The sequence below is a fragment of the Delphinus delphis genome, chromosome 4 (genome assembly GCF_949987515.2).
Source record: "Delphinus delphis chromosome 4, mDelDel1.2, whole genome shotgun sequence".
NCBI classification, from domain to species: Eukaryota; Metazoa; Chordata; class Mammalia; order Artiodactyla; family Delphinidae; genus Delphinus; species Delphinus delphis.
This window is the reverse complement of record NC_082686.1, coordinates 106430952-106453670: the sequence shown is the minus strand read 5'-3', so window position 1 is coordinate 106453670 and position 22719 is coordinate 106430952. Positions and strand designations below refer to the sequence as shown.

Genomic DNA, 22719 nt, shown 5'->3' with positions numbered 1-22719 from the left:
TGCACTTTATAGGTGAGAAAACTTAAGGTATTGTTACGATGTTTAGTCAGATGAGGAAACAGACCCAGAACAAGGCAACCCCACAACTATCAGAGTAGCTAACTTTTAAAGAATGATCACAATACAACAGGCACTGGGTGTTTTACACATTATCCCATTTTTTCCTTTTATCTGAGTAGACAAAGACTTGATTCTCTTTACTTTTGGAATTGTTGGAAGCAATTTTAGGGGACAACACATAGGTACCAACTTTATTGAAGGGTCTTGCCAGAAACCAACAGCAGTTTAGTCCTGTTCAAAATTTCAAAGCAAACTTTTAGAAAAGATGCATTCTCTACCTGCACTGGCTTAAAATTATGTAAACAGAATTTATGTGCTCAGTGACCCCACTTCATTGATTTGACAGGGGTAATTCCTGGGTAAGAATGAGCTATTTCTCTAATGTATTGAGTATGTGCTTCCATGACAGTGTTTTTTTTTCCTCCATTCCTTTAATTAAGTGGACAATGAATTGAAATGCAAAAGAATTTCTCTCTAATAGCTGATCCATCCTCAATGCTTTATGTATGTTTTGTTTATATATATATATATATATATATATATATATATATATATATATATATATATATATTAGCAACAGTGAAAGAGCAAGCTAATAGTATCCATCCTAAAATTCCCCTGAATTATGCCTGGGTGAGACGGGAGGAGGGGGAGGCAGCCTGAAGAAAGAGACCCAGCCAGCCCCTTCCCACAGCGTTCATCTCAACACTTTGGGATGCATTTCAGGGTCACAGAAATCGCCCTGTCTCGAGGACTCACTGAGCAGTGCTCACACCACCTGCACCTACTGAGGACAAATCCTCTTTTATCAGGGAAGGACATTCCTGTTGTCTGAGCTGGCAACTTAAAGCCTGACGGACCCACATGGAGGTGAGGGAGAAAGAAGACACCGGACCACCACTTCAGTCTAATGGGCCTTGGCAATCAATGGTGTGGCAGGGTCACAGCCAGGTCACCCTCACATTCAACTCCCTGGGCAAGTCCCGCCTTGACTCAGAGGTTAGCCCTGTGCTTATTTAATTGATGGGAGGCCATAGAGGGCAGAGGGTGTGCATGGGGGCCTTGAGAGTCAGCCAGGGCAGTCTGAGTCCTGGCTGCCCTGACTTAGCTTTTCCAAGCTTCCATTTACTCATTGGTGCAATGAAGATAATAACCCTACTTCTCAGGGCTATCATAAGATTCAGAGAAAAACATGCATGCAAAGTGCCTGGCACATAGTAAGTACTCAGTAAATGTTAGCTATTATTGTGTTTCTCAGTAAGAAGTAAGGCTTGTTTTTTGTTTTTTTTTTTTTAGAAGATGTTGGGGTAGGAGTTTTTATTAATTTATTTATTTACCTTTGCTGTGTTGGGTCTTCGTTTCTGTGCGAGGGCCTTCTCCAGTTGCGGCAAGCGGGGGCCACTCTTCATCACGGTGCGCGGGCCTCTCACCATCGCGGCCTCTCCCGTTGCGAAGCACAGGCTCCAGACGCGCAGGCTCAGCAGCTGTGGCTCACGGGCCCAGTTGCTCCACGGCATGTGGGATCCTCCCAGACCAGGGCTCGAACACGTGTGCCCTGCATCAGCAGGCAGATTCCCAACCACTGCGCCACCAGGGAAACCCATAAGGCTTGTTTTTAATCTTTTCATGTAAAGAGTAAATCTCTATTGCTTTTAAGTCTATTTCTCAAGGAATTATAGGATCTCAGAATTGAAAGGAATTTAAGAATAATTTAGTCTTTCTTTTATACTGTGTCCTTGAAACTTTAAGATATATATTTTTTGTAGGTAACAAGCAAGCGGCCCTAAAGCAGGCAGCCCAAAAGAACCCTCACTTTGCAAAAATCCTGTATCAACTCTAAGGATTTTAACAAACTTGTCAGGCTCAATGCTAGTTAACTTTTTGTGAATTTCTTAATCTTCATGTTACTGCCTTCAGCATACAAACCCTGACACATATAATATTGCAAAGAAGGAAGCCTGCTTTCAGAAGACATGCCCGCATGTGCCAAAGTGGCTTCAGGAAAAGGAGAAAAGAAAGGGGGGACCTCACACCAGGCCCAGCCAGTGGCTTAACCGATTCTGTAAATATACATGAGTAGAGGCACCCAGGAAGAGCTATAGGCCATATGATCTGCAGGGCACAGCACAAAATAAAAATGTAGGACATTTATTCAAAAATTACTAAGAATTTCAAGACCACAATGGAGCACTATGCCTTCAAGAGCAGGGCCCTTGAAGCTGGCCCTAGATGCACCCTGCCTGTCTGCACCCTCACACAGCCCTGGGAGTCAGGGTGGGCCCAGTGTGCTAAAGGTCTCCACCAATAGTTGGAAGATTATTGCAACTGGAACACATCTTCCTATTTGTCAACTGCTAAGGCACTTATAATAAACTAGAAACATTGGCTTTGGCCAAATCAAAACTGGCTTTAGTTCAGAATTGAATCAAGCTAAGATTAACTACAATTGATCAAGTCTCATCCTAATTTCTACCTAGAAGCTAACTCTGACACTTCCAGCCTCAGGTATAGCAAATGCCATTTTACCTGTTTTGGGCAACATTATAATAGTGATGCACAACAAAATGTCTTTAATCTCTGAAGGAATTTTATGTCTTTAGCCAAACTGAATATCCAAAGTACCTTATAAGTCTTAAACCAGGCCCAAGTGATTTAAGGCCCAATTAGTAAATTGACTACATTAATTACCAAGTTCAGTTTTACTACAATTGGTGAGTAGGTGATTAGGTGGTTTACTACTTTCCTCATAGTCTAATCTGATTTATGGGAGATGTGACTATTAATGTTTGCTTTGGGGAGACATAAGCTAAATAGAGTTCAGTGAGATTCCCCAGCCCACATTCAGGAAGACATGGAAAAATTCAATGCAAGTGAGCTGAATTTAAAACTTAAAGTTATTCTGAGCAATGAAAACAAGTGATATGTACAAATGAGAAAGATATGCATTCTATTAAGTCTAAATTTATTCAAAGTCGGGTATTTTTACTTGATTTTATTTGGAGAATTTCCACTTTGGATATGACTATCCTGAAAATGGAGAAATTCTACTAATTTAAGGAGTAGCAAATTACATGAATTAGTCTAAGAAAGTAAAGAAACAGAAATAGTACTGTCAAGATAAGTCCAATCATACATCCTATACGACAAGTCATGAATAATAATGTACCATGTGCTCAACTCCTAACACCTTCACACCAGGAAATGCTGATGCCCTTTGCCAAGGCTACCCAATGCATTTAATTGGGTAACCAACCTCAAAGAATTTTCTCTCTCTGGCTGCAATTCCTCAAAGTTTAGACTCTAAGTGGTAGAATCTACAACTTGTTTTATCCTAAGACCAAAACACCTGGTCTCTCTTTTCTGAAAGCTCTGAAATCTAAACTGAGTCCTTGCATTTTGAGAGGCAGTTTTAAACTATGCCTGATTTTGGCAAGTTATGGGGACTTTCAAGATTGAGTCCAAAGCTAAAGACACCCCCAACTGGACAAACATTATAGGCTCTAACGTATCAGCATTAAATGCCCATCTAGAGTAAACTGGGCTTAACTGTTGAACCGGTGTGGGCTCACTATGTGATGGGCAGGGCCTTTGTCTAAATCAGCTCTGAGAGAATTGTTAACAACAATGAAACATGCATTGAGTCCTTACACTAGGTCAGATCTATGCTATGCACTTTTCAGATAGATACCTTTTCACATTTAATGCTTACCACACCATGAGAGGTAGATTAGAGATGTTTCAGACAACTAAGGGTCAGCAGGGCTAAGCAGGTTTGTCTAAGAACAGAGTAAGTGATCAAGCTGGGACTGGAGCCAAAGTCTTCTGTCCCCAGGACGATGCTCTTTTGATGATGCCACAGAAGAAATTTCTGGGATGGTTTTGCCTTTAGATACATTAGAACATCTCATCCTACTTCTAAGTTTTTGAAGTACAACCTCTCCTATTGTATGTGTCTAATACTGGGAATATAACAAATTCAGACTGACAATTATGAGATCTGTTCAGATAAGAAAAGCTTTCAACCCCATATTTTGCTACTACATTGAGCAAGTAATAGTTAAAGATCAAGGTGAAAACAAAATGAGACAGGTTTATCGACAGTTCCCTTCCACTTGGGAGTTATCCGTTGAAGGACCATAGGAATTATAACAAAGCAAACTGAAGAAAATTCCTCCTAACCAAAAAAAAAAAAAAAAAAAATTACAGGTTTGAAATTTGAAAGTCCAGTTTTATAGTTTCAACAACAAACTGTAAAAGCACAGGTGCAATACCTGTTAAAAGTCAAGTGTTTAAGACCAGTGTGTGGAAAGAAGTTACACTCTGATTTTCCAGAAAAGGAGAGGTTGCTATCCCTTTAAACAGATATCTAATCATTTAGTCGAAAGACAGTCCAAAATCCATGTCAAGGCAACTGCCTACCTACACCTACATTCTCACACAAGTACACTCAGCCAATAAGAGTGGGAGAGAAAATAATCACCATGTAACTAATTACCATCTGTCTTCACATTCTTATAGCTTGAACGTTTTCCTTTAAGAACTCTACCTCTGAGAAAAGGGTTCTTTATCTGAGCAGCTGCATTTCCTTTTCCCTGCCCATTTTGTGTGTGTGTGCGCACATGTACATATATATTGCATATATACACACATATTTTTTCTAAACCATCTCAGAGTAAGTTGTATACATAATTCCCCTTTACTTCCTAAAATTTCACTGTGTATTTCCCATGAACAAGAATGTTATCATACATAACCACAGTACAGTTATCAAAATCAGGAAACTGAACATTAATTCAATACTATTACCTTCACGCCATATTCCAGTTTCACCAATTGTTCCAACATGTCTTTTGTACCAATTTTCCCCTTTGGTTCAGGATCCAACACAGGATCTCACTTTGCATTTAGTTCTCATATCTCTTTAGTCTCATTTAATCCAAATCAGTTACTCAGCATTTCTTTGTCTTTCCTGGTCTTGACATTTATTTTAAAAGAACAGGCTGGGGCTTCCCTGGTGGTGCAGTGGTTGAGAGTCCACCTGCCGATGCAGGGGACACGGGTTCGTGCCCCGGTCCGGGAAGATCCCACATGCCGCGGAGCAGCTGGGCCCGTGAGCCATGGCCGCTGAGCCTGCGCGTCCGGAGCCTGTGCTCCGCAACGGGAGAGGCCACAACAGTGAGAGGCCCGCGTACCGCAAACAAAAGCAAAAATAAAAGAACAGGCTGGTTATTTTGTAGCATGCCCCTGACCTTAGATTTGTCTGCTGTATCCTCATGATTAGATTTTGATTTTACATTTTTGGCAGGAATACCACAAAAGTGATACTGTGTCCTTCCCAAGAGATCACATCAGGAGGCTCATGATGTTGGCTTATTCCATTGATGGTGATGCTCACTTTGATCACTTGGTAAAGGTGGCATCTGCCAGTTTCTCCACTGTAATGTTACCATTTCCTTTATATAATTAATGAATAATTTAGGGACATACTTTGAAACTATCCTTTGAAACTTTCAAACCTGTTCCTCATCAAATTTTTAGCTACTATTTTTAGCATCTATTAATGACTCTTTCCTGATGATTACAAAATGTTGATTTTTTAACTTCATCAGTCCTCATTCTGTCTACACTTGTTAGTTTGATTTCTATTGTAAGGAAGAGCTTTCTCCCCCCCCCTTGTTTTGTTTGTTTGTCTGTTTATTAGTAGTCGTATGGACTGAAGAATTCTTTTTTTATTCATGTGTTATAATCCACTAATATTTTACTTATTTTGATGCTCAAATCCGCAATATGGTAGTAGAAACAAGGGCCATTTCTCAAATGTCAAGAATGTAAAAGAAATTGCCAGGAGAGCAAACAAATTTGGTTTTGATTTCCTGACTTCCAAAAGGAGCCAGATGTCAACAGAGAAAACTTAGTAGTAAGAATAAGAAAATATAAAGTAATCATGCAATTGGATTTTGATAAGAAAGGGGCAAGGCTTGAAATTATATACAAACACCCATTATTGCTTATGCCTTCATAAAAACTTCCACTTCTGCGTTTCATATTTCTGGACTCTGTTTTAAGGGAACATAAGGTACGCACATCCAGTAATCAGACCAGTCGCTCTCCCACTGACCAGTTGCCATGTGCATTTACTGAATTGCTGCTGGAGACCTCAGTTACAATCACTGTTGTTTTCTTTAATTTAATTTCATTTAATTTAGAAAGACATTTTGCTCAAGGTCATCAGTCTGGGAAAACATTTGAGACACTGTTATTGTGTAGCTTCCCTCTAATGTGACCAAACCTCTGCTTATAAAAGAGAACATTTCATTTGGATCAGTGCTTCCAGCCTGTCTAAAGAAATGCCACATTCAGAGATTGCTGAGTATCTGCTCAGAGTTCTACAAATATCTGGTTGGCTCACAAATACAATTTGCTTAAATTAATCCTTTAGTCCTGAGAAATATGAATATCATGGAGTGAATAATACTCATTAAATACAATGCCTGATACATCTACAATGCCTTGTCACATTAAACTTTGTGCCATGTAGGTGGGGATAGAATGGAACAGGGGAAGGCTTCCGATGCCATCTCAGGCAAAACAACTAAGTCTATTAATAGTTCATTTTTCTCAAACATTTTTCTTTTTATGGACACAGCATAACTTAGGTTTTTATTCTTTGTTTCTGAATCAGATTTCTTTATGAGTTTGCAGTCCTGTGATTTTATTTCCAAGTTATTGTATGCTCTGTTCTTGAACTTAATGTGGGGGGTATTACTATTCTTATTTCTCACAAGTAGCCCCCAAATGTTCACCACTATCACTTAAATATAGCGTTTATTGAGCACTTACTATTTGCCAGTCCCTCTGCTCAGCATCTGCATACATTATTTCACTTAAGTCCTAAAACCACACAGGAAGTGAGTTCAGATGAGGATGCTGAGGACGCAAGGGGTTGAGAAAACTGTCCAGTGTCCCTCAGCTTAGTGTATGTCTTGGGCAAGTAAATGTGACAGAAGCTCCAGCCAGTCTGTCCCCAAACAGATGTGACCAATGTGCTGTATGCCCTTGTGAGCAGTGGAGAGGAGAGGCTCTTCCTCTGATGTCAACACGAGAAGCCTTTGATTCCAACCCTCTGTGTGATGTTTATAACCCAGGTACACTCCTGAGCCATACTAAGGAAAACACACTCCCCGGGATGGGAATGTAGGCGAGACAGCTTGAACTGCTCAGGCTCCAAATTTCAGGCTTATCTGGGATTCATCTTTCTCTCCGTTCCTTCGTCCTCTCCATATCCAATTAGTCACCACATCCTACCAATTCTGCCCCCAAACTGTCTCCCTTCTACTGCCCCTCCTCTAGTTATACCACTCACCACTCTCAGCTCCCAGTGGGGTTCCCCACCTCCACTCTCCTCCTCCCATTCATTCTTCATTCCTGCAACAAGGAAATTGTCTCAGACAGCTCCTCACCTGCTCAGAAACCCTCAAGGGCTCTCCATTGCTTACAACATAAAATTCTGGCTTATTAGCCTGACATTTAGAGATGCCTACCGTTTGGTCCTCACGTGCCTCTCCAGTTGACTCATCTGCACCCCAGGCTTCCCGCCCTTACTCCATGTACTGATACACTTGCAGTTTCCTAAGCCGTCCCTCCACGTTCCAGCTTCCTGCTTTTATCACGCTGTCCTTCAACCCGGAATTTCCTCCTTCTTCCGTTGCTCCCTTTTCCCCACTTTTGACAAGAAGTCCCCCACTTTTGACAAGAAGTGTCCATTGTCCCCCACAAAAACCTACCAGTTCAGAGAGGGTCCAGCAAGGCTTAAAGGGGTCAAGCAAGGCTAAAAATTATCTATTATATAAGAGATACTTCAAAACTCACTGTCCACAAAGGGACTACCTCAGTCAGATTTAATCTCTCCTTCTTGTATAAGCCTGTTTCATTCTGTGTATGATGCTGTTACTGTACTTATAAAATCTTGCCTTGCATTAAAGTTAATTGTATACATTTCCATCTCTCCCACCAGACTGAATGTTTGAGAAATAAGAGCCATCTTAAACATCTCTGTTTCCTCGCAGGCATATGTTGAATTTAGTGTCTGGTTACCGGTGAGAAAATTTGTCGCTAGGAGATGAGGATTTTTATTTCTAAAAATTATGGTATGGGGCTTCCCTGGTGGCGCAGTGGTTGAGAGTCTGCCTGCCGATGCAGGGGACGCGGGTTCGTGCCCCGGTCCGGGAGGATCCCACATGCCGCGGAGTGGCTGGGCCCGTGAGCCATGGCCACTGAGCCTGCGTGTCCGGAGCCCGTGCTCCGCAACGGGAGAGGCCACAACAGTGAGAGGTCCGCGTACCGCAAAAAAAAAAAAAAAAAAAATTATGGTATGTATATAGATAGATACATCTTTATGCATATATATGTTTTATATATATATAAAGTATTTATATATATTGTTTTACATACACACACACACACACACATATGTGTGTGTCAGTAGATATCTAATAAATATCTGTTGATTAAATGAATTAAGGAGTTGTCATATGATCCTGCAATCCTGCTCCTGGGCATATACCCAGACAAAACTATAATTTGGAAAGATATATGCACCCCTATGTTCATATCAGCACTATTTACTATAGCCAAGGCATGGAAACAATGTAAATGTCCATCAACAGCTGAATGGATAAAGAAGATGTGGTAAATATATACAATGGAATATTATTCAGCCATAAAAAAATAATGAAATAATGCCATTTGCAACAACATGGATGGACCTAGAGATTATCATACTAAGTAAGTGAAGTAAGTCAGACAGAGAAAGACAAATACCATATGATATCACTTATATGTGGAATCTAAAATACGACACAAATGAACATATCTACAAAACAGAAACAGACTCACAGACATAGAGAACAGACTTGCAATTGCCAAGGGAGAGGGAGGGTGGGGGAGGGAAGGATAGGGAGCTTGGGATTAGCAGATGCAAACTAGTATATACAGGATGGATAAACAACAAGGTCCTACTGTATAGTATAGGGAACTATATTCAATATCCTGTGATAAGCCAGAATGGAAAAGAATATGAAAAAGTATACATGTATGTATATGTATAACTGAGTCACTTTGCTGTACAGCAGAAATTAACACAACATTGTAAATCAACTATACTTCAATTAAATTTAAAAAAAGAATTATCATCATAGAGTTACTCATAACAATAAAAAATTGGGAAAACAAAAATTATTAAATAATAAGGAAATAAATCTGTTATGTAATATCCATACAGTAGAATGTCTTAATCACTAAAAATAACGTTTTCACAAGCTATTTTAAAATGTGGGAAATGATCAAAGTTAACAGGAAAAAAATCTGTACATTATATCCTATTTTTGTGAAAATTATTTGGTGGGATTATAGGTAATTGTTTTTTCATTCTACACACCTACTTTTTCTGAGTTTTCACATTGGCAAAGAGTCTTTATTCTTTAAAACCCAAAATGAAAATTTTAAATGATACTTAATTGTCTTATTCCCAGTAGGAACTGAGACTCAAAGACCAAACAAGTCCGTTTTCTATTTCCTCAGAGTGAAAACAACTGACTTCAAGAAGCCGCCGGAATGCTGCTGTAAGCTCCCATTTCAAAGAAATGGTGTGGTGTTTGTAATGGATAAATTTGAAGAGACAGCTAGTATTATTCTCATCTGTAATATATCATTTCTGCCTCTGATATGATCTTAAAAAAAAAGATCCACTTTCACTTCTCTTTATTTTAACTCCCTACAACTGTATGGACACCACTTGGTAATAAAAACAGCCCTAAAACCATGTGTCTCATTATTTCACAGCTACTAACCATAAATAATAGTCTCATACTTTTGAGATTATAAATTATTCATATGAAAGTAATGCCAAATTATTAAAAGCCTTTGGGTGAACCTGTGACCTTGTTTGACAGCCACTGGTTTGAGTGACAGCCTGGGAGACCATGTAGTCAAAGCCGGTGTGGACTAGTCCAGGACGAGCTCTGTCCTCCTAAGCACCAGGTTGCTGTAACTTGAAACCAAATGAACCACATCTCTGAGAAGAAAGGAGAGTCTCTTCCAGCCTGGAGCTCTGTTTGGGGTGATATGTGTACCTTGGGTAATAGAAATACTCAATTCTTAATAGGTAACGAATCACTTTCATATTTATTAAACCTACACACTTGTTATTTTTCTAGAATCACTGAGATACCTGGATTTTCTTTGCAACATAACATAGCTTCTGGTCTAACTGCAAGGATAAGGAACATTTATTTACAATGTTAGAGCATATTCATTTTGTCCCACCTTTTGTAGTTAATAACACTTTATTAAATGGTACAAATATCAGAGCAACAAAAAAGACCAAAAAGCAAAACCAAATAATCAGAACTTGAGTATCCTTAGATCATTTTCATTCAGCAGCAGTCAACCTAGCTCTGAATCCTGGGGGTATATCCTCCCTCAGCCATTGCCTTCCCTTTGGAAAGCTACAGCTTTGCTCAGCTGCTAGCAAAAGATGCTAATTTGATCACACTGATTCCTCTTAATGCAAAGAGTGAATTGTTTTTAGACCACTGGTGATTAATGTGGGTATTGATTAGCTGATCAATAAGGCCACAGTGTCTAATTATTGATAATCCCTCTCCGAATGAAAGATCGAGTGTTAGAAGTCCTAGTTACAGAGTTCAAAATATAAAGTGATTGAATGTGATGCCCGGTAATTGAAAGTCAAACTAATCCCATAAATTAAATCACAACAATCCATAACATTTACCTGATAAATCCTTTGGAAGCTGTATTTAACTTTCACTATTCCTGACTTTTTTTTTCCCCTTACAAAGTCCTCTGAAATGCACACAACTTGTTGAGGGAGGTATTCTAAAATGATTTATCTTTATGAAGTAAGGGGTCTAATGGCACCAGCACTGACGGTTACATATTTTCAATAATGGCTTCCTCTCTGTATCACATCATAGAATGAAGAATAAAGAAAATTTACCATGAATGCTCAAGAAAATGAAGGTTCTTCCTGATATTTAGGGTCACAAACATGGAAGGGAATTCAGAGATCACATAATCACCTCCTCACTCTGCCACAGACTGTTTAAGGGACCTGATGATTGTCACACAGCCAGCCAGAGGGCAGGACAGGATTGATGATCCAGGATTGTTACAACTTCTACCCTTTCCTAGTTTGTACAGGGCGTGTAAGCATTAGTTTGTACCAGGGCCAAAAATTTACTCATAAAGCCAACTGCTATGATGTGCAATAAAAATAAAACTTCTTTTACATTCTGAGACGTATCTCAGCTTGCTCCAGAGACCCTGCATTTCCACTGGTGCAGAGGCAAGATGGGGAGATCTTGCTAAAGAAAAATAACTAAATCTCTTTCCATTTGGGGTTACCTTAGTCTCCTTTGGGTAAATGCTAGATTTGGAAATTTCCTCCTCCTCCCTTGCTCCTCCTTAAGATGGCATCTAAGTCTACAAGGGGCTGCTGTGGCCCCATATCAGTGAGGGAAGGGAGCCTCAGATCCATCTGGGTTTTTGGCTGTCCACTGGAATTCACGGAAGTCTGCTGGGGATGGCTGGTGACTGGTCATTACTAATGCACAGCTGCTCCTGCCTAGTATTCTTTTTTTTTCCTTTTGCACTTTTTATTTTGACACATTTGATTCATGCAAAATAACCTACATAATAGATAGGTAAGTTAGAGAGCATGATAATGAACACTCATAAATCCACCATCCAGCTTAAGAAATGGAATACAATCAATACAATCAAAGTCCCCTAACTGTCCCTTCCCAATCTCCTCTACCCACTTCCCTGAGTTTTCTGTTCATCATCCCTTTCCTCATCTGTATGAATTTAGAATGTGGGTAGATGTGCCTAAAAATATACAGTTTTTCATTTTGCTTGTCTTTGAATATGGTTCATCACTCATGTACACTTTGCATTTTTTTTCATTCAACATTCTAAGATTCATCTATTCTTATTTCCATGAATTCTTAAGCCAAAGTTCAAGTTGGTGAGAACAGAGTCCCCAGGAATCCAGACTACATTTTCATCATGCCTTTGCTCCTCAGAAAAATTCCCTTCCTCCCATGGTGGCGAGCTTTCTACATCCTCCTCCTATCTGGTGAGAACATCTCTTTCATCATATTCTGTCCTCTCTGCATTATGGGTTATAGTAAAACTCTATTATACATCAATTGATCACACCTGGCTGGTGATATGTAAAGAGGAGCTTCATAAAATTCAGGAAGCCTTTCTCTTTGGCAAGACAACTTAACTAATTTTTGGACTTCTGTTTCCAGCTAAGACAGAGTAGCTTGTGTCAATCCAACCCTCACACCAAAAACAATTCTAAAAACTGCATTAAAAAAGAATTTTTAAAAAAGCAGCTCTTTGAAGCCATAGAAGAGCAACCAGCACATCTGGACTTGCAGAGCCAAGATCTCAGAGAAAAGACAAAAGCATTGAGGTGAGCCCAACTCTCTCTACCTCTTCCCCTCATAAGGCATTTACCAGTTTGTAAGAGGTTTAGGCAAGAAGCTGAAAAGAAAGTGGCACTCAGAGTTCTCCACACTCTCACAGAACTGGGATATAGACAGTTGGAGTTCAGGCTTGCCAAGGCAGCCAGGACTTGAAGGATCAAGACCCAGGAGAGAAGCGGGGCTCAGGAATGTGAGAGGCTGATGGTCTGAGTTACTTTTTCTTCTCAGAGTACTCACCTATTTGCCAACTATGCAGGAAAAGAGGTGGAGAATCAAAGCAGAAAGAGCTGCTAAAAGACTGAGAAGCTAAACAGAGCTATCCACAGCCATCAATGTTAGGGAGATATAGGCTGAAATTAAGGCCCAGGGAAGCTGAGGGGCCTTGGCAAAAACACAAGCCTTTCAGTCTGGAGCCCTGAAGGACTAACTGTGGGAATGTGAGCACATTGGAAATAGACAAGGCCTTACAAAGTCCAGCCTTGAGACATCTCAATCCAAGACCTTAAGTCACAGTGATTTGATCCCACTCTAACTGCTAAGAAGGCAACCAAAAAAAAGGACTTTTAGCATTTTCATGAGGCCAGAAAGAAAAAAACTGAAGGTCAGGGTTACTAAGGCAGCCAGGACTTGAGGGGCTAGAATTTAGGAATAAAGTGACCCTTAGATAAGTGAGCCCAATGTTCTGCACCACTTTTCTTCTCAAGGCATTTTCCAATGTCTACGGTCTATACGGCAAGATGCCAAGCAGAAAGCAGCAGCTAAGTGGCTAAAAAGCTAAGTCACACCTCACAGGGAGAAGAGGACTTAGAAGACATTCCAGGGTTTCCCTTGAGACCCCTGAAGACCAAGCCCTAGTAGTGAGGGCAAACTAGAAATCAGAGAGGTCCTTACAAACACTGACACCCACCTTCAAATCATCTCCGTCCCTTACTAGATCAAACTGCTCACCAGAAGAAAATTAAATTTTCCTGGTAAAATACTATCACTCAAAGCTTCTACAATTTTCACTTATCATACCTAATACCCAATCAAAAATTACCAGGCATACCAGTATACGAAACAACATCCACAATCCAAGATTTAAAAAGAAAAAAGACAATTAGGGACTTCCCTGGTGGTGCAGTGGTTAAGAATCCGCCTGCCATTGCAGGGGACGTGGGTTCAATCCCTGGTCCGGGAAGATCCCACATGCCACGGAGCAGCTAACCCTGTGTGTCACAACTACTGAGCCTGCACTCTAGAGACCGTGAACCACAACTACTGAGCCTGGGTGCCACAACTACTGAAGCCCGCACACCTAGAGCCCACGCTCCACAACAAGAGAAACAGCAGATTCAAACTCAAACATAGAAGTAATTCTATAACTTGTAAGTAGACAAAATAATTCACTTTTTTAAAAAACAAGCTTACCAGACTGTGGGGGAAAGAACTAAATATACACTGCCTAGAAAAGACACCTGTAAGGCAGAAAGTAAAAGAATGGGAACACAAATTACACAAATATTAGCAAAAAGAAAACTGACAGTTTTAACGTATAAATAAATCAGACTTAGGGCAAGAAGTCTAGTTTGATCAAATAAAAAGGGAATACACATAAATTAGCAGATACAGTGGTTAAGAGGGGGCATTTCCTAATAAGAAAAGGTTAATTCATCAGGAAAATATGGTATTTCTAAATTTACATGTCCCTAAAAACACAGCCTCCAACCATGTAAAGCAAAAACAGATGAAACTAAAAGGATAAAGGGACAAATCCACAAACATAGTACGAGATTTTTAACACACCTGTCTTGGTAACTAATGTAACAAACTGATAGAACCAAAAAATCAGGAGGAATACAGAAAATTTGAACTAAATGACCAATATTACATAACTGATTATATGTATGCATGTACATGTGTGTGTGTATGTGTATATATACATATATATTGGATTGGCCAAAAAGTTAATTCGGGTTTTTCCCTAACTTTTTGGCCAACACAATACATATGTATATATATTCATATATCACTGCACCCAATGCACATTCTTTTCAAGTATACATATACATTTACCAAAGTCATCTAATCACTGAGGCAAATAAAGTCTCAACAAATAACAAAGTTATAAAATTATGTGGAGTAGTTTCTTCAATCAGTAGAAGTAAAACAAAAATCAGTAACAAAATGATACCTAGAAAATCCAAAACTATTTGGAAATTAAGCAGTATGCTCTTAAATAACCCATCGGTTAAAGAAGAAATCACAATGGAAATTAAAAACTATTTTGAACTGAATTATAATAAAAAATAATTTTTAAATATAACATAACTTGCATGCTATAGCTAAGAGCACCTTAGAGAAAACGTTAGTCTTAAATGCATATATTAGAAGACAGGAAAGGGTGAAAACGGATGATTTTAGGATCTATCTAAAGACACTTTTTTTTAAATGGGGAAACTAAATTACAAAGAAAGTAAAATATAAAAGCAGAAATTAATGAAATTTTAAAAAAACATAATAGAGAAAATCAAGTCAAAACTTGCTTCCTTGAAAAGATTGATACAACTGATAAACTACTAAAGACTGGTCTTTAGAAGGAAAAAAATAAATTAGCAATATTAGAAATAAAAAATGGACATCACTACAGAAGCTATAAGCATTAAAAAGGTAGTAATGGCTGTGAACAACTTTATGCAAGTAATTTTTAAAATTTAGATCAAATAGATAATTTCCTTGAAAACACAACTTACCAAATATATACACAATAAGAAAGAGAAATAGTACTGTCTATCAAACAATTTTATTTGTAATTAAAATCCTCCCCCAAAAAGAACTCCTAGCCCAGACGTCTTTATCAGTGAATTATTTTAAATATTTAAGAAGAAAATAACATAATCTTACACCAATTTTTCCACAAAACAGAAAAGAGGAAACATCCACTATCTCATTTTATAAAATCCACACAACCTCATAAACAACATTATAGGAAAGATAAAAGGCCAATATATCTCCTGAACATAGATGCAAAAAAATCTAAATATACTATTAATAAATCAAATTTAGCAATTTAAAAAAAGAATAATGCATTAGAACCAAGTTCAGTTGTAATGCAAGATCCATTTTATTTATAAATCAATCAGTTTATATCAATTAATTTATAACAATGTAATTCACCACAGTAACAAAAAATATTGCATGATAATCATAGTAGATGCAAAACCATTTGATGAAAATCAACACATATTGCTAATTAAAAAATAAAAACTCAGTAAACTAGAAATTGATTTTCCTTAATTGGATAAAGAATACTTTTAAATGGTAAAATATTGGAAACTTTTCCCCGAAGATCAGGAACAAAAAAGAATCTCACTATTATTACTTGTAGTCAACATTTTACTGGAGATTCTATTCAATGTAATTAGAAAGGAAAAAATTAAAATGCATATAAATCAGAAAAATAGAAATAAAACTATCATTATTTGTAGATGATTGTGAAGGTAGAAAATCTAAATGAATCTACAGGCAAACCTTAGAATTAACATGTGAACATAGAAAAGTTTCTGGATACAAGATCATTATGCAAACATCAAATTTTTTATACTGTAGCAATATATAATATACATTTGAAGGTGAAACTTCAAAAAATTATATCACTTAAAATAGCGCCCCAAACTTTCTAATACCAAATATTTAACAATAAACCAAATGAAAAATGTAAAATATGCCTCCACAGAAAACTATTAATGTTTCTGAGGAAAATTAGTATAAACTTAAATAGAAAGATAACCACATTTATGGCTTGAAACAATCAATAATTTAAAGATGTCAATTCACCCCCAAACCGATCTATAGACTCAATGTAATCATCATCCAAATCATAAAGAATTTTTTGTGTGAAAATTAGCAAGCTGGTTCTAAAATTCATATCAAACTGCAAAAAGTCAAGAAAACCAAGACAATCTTCAAGAATAGCAAAGCTGAAAAACTCTCATTACCATACGTCAGGACTTAGTGTGAAGCTACATTAGGAAGATGTATTGGTAGAGGGTGGTATTGGTACAGTATAGACAGACAAATAGAACAGAGTAGAAAACCAAGAAACAGACCTCACACATGCAGTCACTTCATTTATAACAAAGATGACACTGCAGTGCAGTGGGGGAAAGAATAATCATTTCAATAGTGATGAATCAATTAAGTATTTATGTGGAGGAAAGAAATCTTGACCTTCTAACTTGCACCGTAAACCGAAATCAACTCTAGATGGATTTTAGATGTAATTGGGGAAAATAAGACAATCAAGTTATTAGGAAGTGACAGAAGAATGTTTTCATGACCTTGAGATGGGCAAGAATTTCTTAGACAAAGTATATCATAAAGGAAAAGATTGATAAATAGCACCACTTTAAAATTAAGAATTTTTTTCATGAAAAGACACTAATAAGAAAGTAAAGCTGTATACCTGAAACTAACACAATATTGTAAGTCAAATATAGTTAAATTTAAAAGAAAAAGAAATAAAGTAAAAAGACAAGCCAATAGTGAAAGACGATTACAATATATATATCTAACAAAGGATTTATATCCAAAACATATAAAGAACTACAAATCAACAAGAAAAATACTGACATAACAATTTTAATGGACAAAACAAACCAAAAACAACTCACTTTAATAAGCATTTTACGAAGCAAGATGTATAAATAGCTAATAAATATATGAAAAGCTGGTCAACATCATTAGTCACTAGGGAACTATCAATACAAATGCAAACCACAATGAGATACCACTATGCACTCAGCCAAATAGCTAAAATGAGAAAAGATCACAATTTGAAGTATTAGCACCTGGAATTTTCATTCACTGTGTTGAGAAATAAATTGTGGTATGTTCATAAAATGAAATATTATACATCAATGAACTTAAACAAATTGAAAAAACTAATAACATGGATAAATTTCACAAACCTAATTTTGAAAGAGAGAAGTGACACATAAATTATCACATACTGAATGAGTCATTTTATATAAAGTTACAAATATAGGCAAAACAAATCTATGGTGATAGAAACTGGACTAGTGGTTACATTTGACGGAGAGTAAAAACTGGAAGGGCCAGGGAAATTCTGGGCTGCTGGTAATGCTCTTATCTTGATCTGGATAGTGGTTACACAAGTGCATTCTCTTTGTAAAAATTCATTGAGCTGGACACTTATGATTTGTGCATTTGTTGTTAGTATGTTATACTCGACTCAAAAGTTTACATTAAAAAAAAGCCCATCTTTGAGACAATTACCTTAGTGTAGATCAGAAGTCCTATTTTGGAATTCAAAAGGTGAACATTGGAACTTTCTCTTTTCATTCTGTTGTAACAATCCTAAGCTTCCCCAAAGCATTGGATGCCTCTGGCTGGATAGCAGAAGATCACGTAAAAGGAAGTACAAAAAGGAAAAGAACATTAATATATTTCCAAAAGTATTATCCTTGCTACACTTTTCATAAAGCCTAGAATCAAAAGAACAAACAGATGTAAATTAAAACTGTGATATAATTTTTCAAGATAATGACAAAGTATCTTTGAGAGGACATCCTTCACGGTAGAGAGGATGCTTCGAAATACACATTCCATATGGTATTGGCACCTGCGTTCTGAAGGAAAATTCGGGGAAAACCTGTAAAAAGTGCATACTCTTTGACCTAGTAATAATGTCCATCCCAGAAATATGACTTTAAAAAAAAAGATGGGGATTTATCTACAAGGCTTTTCTTTGCAATTTTTTATTTTTATTATTTTTTTTAGAAAATCGGCTTAACTCTTTTTTTTTTTGGGGGGGGGGCTGATTGGGTCTCCCTTGCCGCACGTGGGTTTTCTCCAGTTGCAGCGAGCAGGGGCTACTCTTCGTTCAAGGGCGTGGACTTCTCATTGTGGTGGCTTCTCTTGTTGTGGAGCATGGGCTCTAGGCGCACGGGCTTCAGCAGTTGTGGCTCGCGGACTCTAGAGCACAGGCTCAGTAGTTGTGGGGCACAGGCTTAGTTGCTCCGCAGCATGTGGGATCTTCCCGGACCAGGGATCGAAACCGTGTCCCCTGCATTGGCGGGAGGATTCTTAACCACTGCGCCACCAGGGAAGTCCCTTCTTTGCAATTTTAAGACGTAAAGAAATGTGGGGGAAAATCTAACTGTCCAATGGTAGAGAAATTATGATACATTCATATATAAGACTGTAGAAATACAGGTTTTGAAAAAAAGGATATTCATACTTTATTTTAGGTGGGAAAAAACAAGTCATTAAACACAAGTAGACACCATAGGGTTTCATTTTTTTAATATATATTGAAGAAAAGTCCAATGGGCCAGGAGGAATTGCCTCTGGGTGATGGAGCCATTCATTCATTGATTAATTCAATGTTTATACACCAGGCCCAATGTAGGGAACAGGTGTACAAAGACAAACATGTTCTCTGCCACTGTGGAGATTAAAGCCTGGAAGAAGCTACAAGCCCTCACCTATCTTACCCCACTAGAGACCTCCTGAACAGAGATTACGAAGGAAGGAGGGAGAGAGAAAGGAATCTCATGATCCCATATCCCCGCTCTAGCTCTTCTCCATCTCTCTGCTTTCCTTTACAGTAAAACTCCTCCATATAGGTTACTCAATGGCTGTTCTTCCCCATACCGTCTTGAACTGTCTCCAATCAGAGCTTTATCCCTACCATGCTCCAAAACTGCTGCCTCCATATTGCTAAAAGCAATGCTCAATTCTCATCTAAACCATCGCAGACACAAGGGTTGTTGAAAACTTTCACAGTCAAGAAATGAACGCTTTTTAACCTGAAGTTTCCCAGCTACAATTCAAGGATGTTTCCTGGGGCTGTTTGCTTAGTAAATGTGAGAAAGAGCTGGTCACCTCCTGTCCCTAGTTGCTCCTCACTAGAAATGGAAATCAGAATTAAAGCTTGTTAAATAGTTTCTAAGAGCCAGGAGGGTCATAAAGTCATTTTTGTTTGAGTTTGAATTTGTTTTACATGCTAAGGCAATCTCAAAATACAAAAAGAGCAAGCCAAGACATAATTAAAATGAGAAATTTCACAATGAGATTTATGCTTGCTCATTTTATTTATTCTTCATCTGGATAACCATGGAATAATATTTCTATAACTTTAGATACACCAGAATTATAACTTAGTGGTTAAAAGCGGACATTGGAATCCAGCTTCCTGGATTCAAATCCTAGCTGTATCATTTTTTGAGCTTTGTGACTTAGGGCAAGGTACTTAATATCTTTGAACCTCAGTTTCCTCATCCATAAAATGGAGAAAATAATAGTAAACAGGCTGTTGTGTGGATTAAATGTGATATAGTAAAGTTCTTGTGATAGGACCTAATAAAAAGTAAGTTCTCAAAAATAATTGTTTATTGTTGCATTCTAAATATAAAATGACTCACTTCTTTTAACAGAAACAATGGATTTCTGCAAACCCTTTAAGTCCCAACTGGCTCTAATTAAAGATTCACATGAAGAAAAAAGTTCAACTCACAGCACAATCTACCAGATTACATCTGAAATTCGAAAACTGAGCAAGTAATTATTTGGTTAACTTGTTCAATTCAGATAGCCAATATGGATTATTAAAACACTTTTTCCTCACCAAGTGTCTTTGGTTTCCTTTAAAAATATGTCCTCCATTCTCCAGTTCATATTTACCACTGGAGCGGCAATTTCCAGTATCCTATGATGTTCAGCATCCACCAAAGCCCATACCTTCCTGGAAACTCCTGTCCCATTGTGGCTTCAGAAGAGCAGGATGGTGCAGAGACTGCTTGGATATGATGTAGACACCAAAGAGGTCATGTTTGACAATTATTTTTGCCCTGCCGGTCTCTGAGCTCATGGATTATTTACATAGTGCTTTACAATTGCTAGATCAGATCATATAACTCTCTCTCATGGTTGGTTAGATAACTCTGTTATAACTTCACTCATTGAAGTCACAATAACGGTATATATATGATTTACATGGGGCAGAGCAATCCCTAAATCTCCCCAGCCCCACACTGCCCTATGTAAGTTCTTACAGCATCAGATTTATTCCTTCCATCTGGATCATACCTATTTGCACACAAACATGATGTTATATCTTCCATCTGGAAGAAAGGAAGCAAGGAAAGAAGGAGGAGGGAAGGAGGGGGAAGGGAAGGAAGAGGGAGGGAGGGAGGGAAAGAAGAAAGGAAAAGATGAAGAAGGAGAAAGGGAAGGAGGGAGGGAGAGAAGAAGGAATCTTGTGATCCCATATCCCCCCTCTAGCTCTTCTTCATTTCTCTGTTTTCCTTTACAGTAAAACTCCTCCATATAGATTACTCAACAGCTGTTCTTCTCATTCCCTCTTGAACTGTCTCCAGTAAGAGCTTCATTCCTACTATGCTACCAAAGCTGCCCCTCCAAACTGCTAAATGCAATGATCAATTCTCATCTAATCTAACCTCTCTCAGCCACAGTTTCTACAGTTGTTCACTTCCTCCTTCTTGAAATGCTTTCTCTACAAGCACAATCTCCTGGTTTCCCTCCAACCTCACTGCCCACTTTTCCTCAGCTGTCCTTTTTGTCTCCTCCCCCTCTTCCCAACATCCAAGTATCAGAATGCTCCAAGGCTCCCGCTTGCGTGATCTCCTCTCATTCCATGGCTTTAAATACCATCTATACACTGATGACTCCCAGTTGTGTGTCTCTAGTCCTGACTTCTCTCCTGAGCTCCACCTGCCTACTCAACATCTCCTCTTGATTTCCACCGCCCCTCAGACTGGTTCTTTTGTCAGGCTTCCTCATTTCAGCAAATAGTGCATACCATTTCACCCAAGTACTCTAGCTTAAAACCTTGCTGCCATCTCGACTTCTCTCTTTCTCTCAAACCTCACATACAAATTATCATCCAATTCTTGCAATTTTTCTTGCATAATGTAGCCCATAATTAATCACTTCTCGGTCTCCTCTGTTACCACCCTTGTCCAAGCCCCCATCATTCCTCCCAAGGATTACTCAATAGCCTCATCCAGTATCCTTGCCTATATTTTTGTCCCTCTATAGTCTGCTCTCCACACAGTGTGAACAATTTAAACTGTCAATTGGATTCTGTCATTCCTCTGCATAGAAGATGCCAAGAGCTTTCAATTACACTTAAGATAAAATTGGAACTTCTCACCATGGTCTCTCTGGTCCCCACCTCTTATCTTCCTCCCATATATCAAAGCCATTTTTGCCTCAGGGCCTTTGCACTTACTGTTCCCTCTTACTTAGATGCTCTTTTCTAATATCTACATGGCTGACTTCTCTTTGACATTCAGGTCTAAAATCAGATGTCTTCTCCTGGCCCCCAGAAAGGTCTTCCTAACTGCCCCTCACTGCCCACCCCTACCCCCATCACTTTCTATCACATCACCCTGTTTTCTTATTCTCACCACTATCCAGTGCATATATGTGTTTACTTGTTTCATACTCCCTAATAAAACATTAAGTTCTTTGTGAATAGGGACTTTACCTGTTTTGTTTGCTGCTCTATCCTTGAGTCTAGAGCAATGGCTTAAATATAAATTTATTGAGTGGATGAATAATAAATATTTGGCTTTATGGACCATGGGATGTACAGGTGAATGGCTGGAAATTCAGACAAGAGGTGTTTCTTTGCCCTATGGGAAAGATGAGATGTGAAGAAATTGTGGAGTATGTGTTCACTTCCTACTTCCCTGAGCTCTGACTCTGTCAAGCCTCTCCTTGAGGGCTCTGTTGAGAGTGTGAGAGTGTTCCTGAGGAACATGGCTCATGGCCTGTGGACTTGTGCTGGCTTCAGAGGTTGCACAGTCAGCCCAAACCAGTATTCAAGGGGCTCTTACATGGGCTTCTATCCCCAGTGCAACGATAGGAACTTTTGAATACACCGTCACCTCTTTCTCTCATCCTCCCTCACAGTTTCTGTCCCGCTCCGCTCTCTATTCCCCAGCATTACTGACTCAATATGGGTGGGATTTTGTTCACCTGGAAGAGTGAGGCTGTTTACTGCTGACTGGACCTTCTACTCCTGAACCAGAGGCAACCATATGAGTCTGAAATCTTGCGAAAAACAAACATCCTATATATTGGGTTGGCCAAAATTTTCACTCAGGTTTTTCTA

At 38.5% G+C, this 22719-nt stretch overlaps 1 long non-coding RNA gene across 1 annotated transcript in view; it reads left to right on the top strand.

Moving 5' to 3' along the window:
• Nucleotides 1-9736, top strand: part of LOC132424239 (uncharacterized) — a 59695-nt gene extending 49959 nt beyond the window's left edge. Inside the window, exon 5 of the long non-coding RNA XR_009519187.1 lies at nucleotides 9640-9736. This is a non-coding gene — a long non-coding RNA (uncharacterized lncRNA). The remainder of the gene's footprint in view (nucleotides 1-9639) is intronic.
• Nucleotides 9737-22719: the final 12983 nt, after the last annotated feature.